This window comes from Schistocerca americana, chromosome 8 (genome assembly GCF_021461395.2).
Source record: "Schistocerca americana isolate TAMUIC-IGC-003095 chromosome 8, iqSchAmer2.1, whole genome shotgun sequence".
Taxonomy (NCBI): domain Eukaryota; kingdom Metazoa; phylum Arthropoda; class Insecta; order Orthoptera; family Acrididae; genus Schistocerca; species Schistocerca americana.
The window spans coordinates 344867566-344870371 of NC_060126.1; the positions used below are offsets into that span (position 1 = coordinate 344867566).

At 43.5% G+C, this 2806-nt stretch overlaps 1 pseudogene; it reads right to left on the reverse strand.

Annotated features, from left to right (window-relative positions):
• Window positions 1-205: 205 nt before the first annotated feature.
• On the reverse strand, window positions 206-322 carry LOC124546211 (annotated as a pseudogene).
• Window positions 323-2806: the final 2484 nt, after the last annotated feature.

Here is a 2806-nt window from a genome sequence, read left to right on the forward strand (position 1 = left end):
GTCCGAACAGACGTTGGAAGGCCCAACGGTACCGACCGGCCTCCGTGTCATCCTCAGCCCACTGGCGTCACTGGATGCAGATATGCAGGAGCATGTGGTCAGCACACCGCTCTCCCAGCTGTATGTAAGCTTACGAGACCGGAGTCCCTACATCTCAATCAAGTAGTTCCTCAGTTTTCCTCACAAGGGCTGAGCGCACCCCGCTTGCCAACAGCGCTCGGCAGACCGCATGGTCACCCATCCAAGTGCTAGCCCAGCCCGACAGCGCTTAACTTCGGTGATCTGACGGGAACCGGTGTTACCACTGCGCAAGGCCGTTGGCGAAGTCATCCATTAGATACTTGATACGTATTGGAAATAGCAGCGGCCTTATTTCCTGTTTTACATTCCTTGCCGCTCGGCGCGTTGGTTAATGCATTGTATTCGCTTTCTGCAGAGGTGTAGTTCACATACCCGCCCGTGGTTTTCCGTTGTTTCCCTACATCGCTTATGGCGAATGCCGGGATAGTTCCATTGAGATGGACGTGGGCTATGTCACTCCTCATTCTGGTCCAGTACACGCTTGTGCTCTGTCTCTTCGCTGACAAGACGTTCAACCCCATTGTTCCGAATTTTAGTTTTTTTTTCGTATTGCCACAGTTTCTCTAGCACGTCTGCGAGCCTCCTAGTGTGGCGTTGATCTACAGCCGTGGCGAAACGTAACGAATTACCGCTTACACCTTCGTCGATGCACCTGTGACAGTAGAAGCACATTTACTGCATTTATATAGTGTCAGGATACAAAGTTCAAGGGCGAACCGCTGCGGAACACAAAAGAAAAAGGATAAATTTGCTGATACGGATTGAGGTGTGACAGTATTTGTTACCTGCATTGAAAAGATTTCTGAGCGTAATTTTAAAGAAAACATTTTCAACAACCTTGATGGAGCTGCTGTATCCAATTAACCTGTAAATACAGGCGAACGCAAGATCGAGGTTTCAGAGTTGCAACTCACTGGCTATTTAGAGAATTTCATGACCATCCTTTTCTTAACAGTGCATTGATCACAGTATTATAGCCGGCTGTTTCAGATTTTCTGACATGAAGTCATACGATCCTCTCTGTAACACCGTGTGAAGCGGTCCAAGGAGCCTCCTTTTACGCTCTTACTGAAAGCACGGTCTACTTTTGTAAGCAAGACATCAAATAATTTTTGTTCGTTCTATCACACAAACATTGGTCATAACAAAGGATTGCGTTTAAGGATCATAATACACACGACAAAAATTGGTTGGATGAGCAATATAATGAATCTCCAGTGGTTTTTCAAGAAATGATATTAACTCCACTGGCTCTATTCAAGACTTAAGTCAGCAGTCTCCATCACATTTCAATCTACTTTCGAACTACGTTGTGCCACTGTACTTGATCAATTGGATATTTGTGTTATTTGGAAGAATACATATTCATCTTCTAGGGTTTACACCACAGCACCGTAGCGTCGAGGCGGAACAAGCATCAATATCTTTGTTCAGCTGTCGTTTTTGAGAGGTTCATGGTGAACGAGTGGTTGACTGCACACTGTCTTGTTTGCCGAATGGATGATCCTGATCTCAGTGGCTTGAACTGAACTACAGCCATCGTTCATTCAGAAATGAGTCTTGGTCGTTTGATTTCCTGGTACCATTCGTTTCCATCCAGACTCCATACACCTTCCTTCATATCAACAAATGCCAGTTCATTATATATTTGCAGTTGTATATCACAATTTCTCTTGACCTCTCAACGTATGTTTTGATGTATATCTCAGTTGTTATTGGCCTTTTTGCGTCTCTTTACCTAATCAAAATTCCTAACACAACTGTCTCGTAACGTGGCCAAATGGTACAGTGAACTTTCTGTGAAGTCTAGTTCATGAAACTATGAGCAGTTCTCGCGGTAGCACATCTTCACAGTTTTGTAGTTTATCTGTATGTATATTGTCTATAAGCAGTTGCGCCGTGATTCTTGAAACTTGTCTTTAGTTTATAATTTGTTTTCCTTAACAGTAGGCCGAATCACACCATTTTCTAAGCAACATCCTTCGTGTGTGAAACAAGCGTTCTCATCATTCTCCCATTTAGTTCACGTGTTACTTGTTTCACACAACCGTTCGGTGTTACGTATGCCTCAGAGTATTCGTTCGTAAGGCATTTATCTGGTGTCACTTCTTCAGACGACTTTCCAACGCATAATCTCCCGTGTCGGCCAAGACTCGATCAAATGCAACAGAAAAACATCACGGAAAATTAGTTTCCTTGTTACAGGCCCATTATGTCACAGAGCTGTGCATATAATCATCGTTTCCGGTCATCGATCACTGCATAAATTACACCTTAATTGCTTCATCTGAAGATTGATGGCCTTCCGGCTCGGGAACCAGAGCGCGGTTGTCCGTCAAGATTAGGGCGCAGTGAGGTTTAATTGAGCGAGAGTTAGAGCAGACTTGCATGAACGTCTTAAGTGAAACATCCTGTCAGATACGATGACAGATTTGATCTCTCTTCGTCTGCTCCCATCGTCGCTGCGACAAGCTAGTTCTAGATTTCTACCACACTCATATGACTAAGAACGGGAGGTATTTACTATGCGTGTGGATCAAGATTCTATTGACTACTGGCTGATAAGGTTCTTGGACAAACTTCGCTTGCCTTTTATTTTTCTAGAAGGTAAGTAGGAGACCACTGCGACAATAAAAATGAACCTCTAACGAATGATATTCTTTTGAAAAAATAAATGATCACATTACCAGTCTTTCATCGCTCCTTTGTAAAATAATTTTGTGTG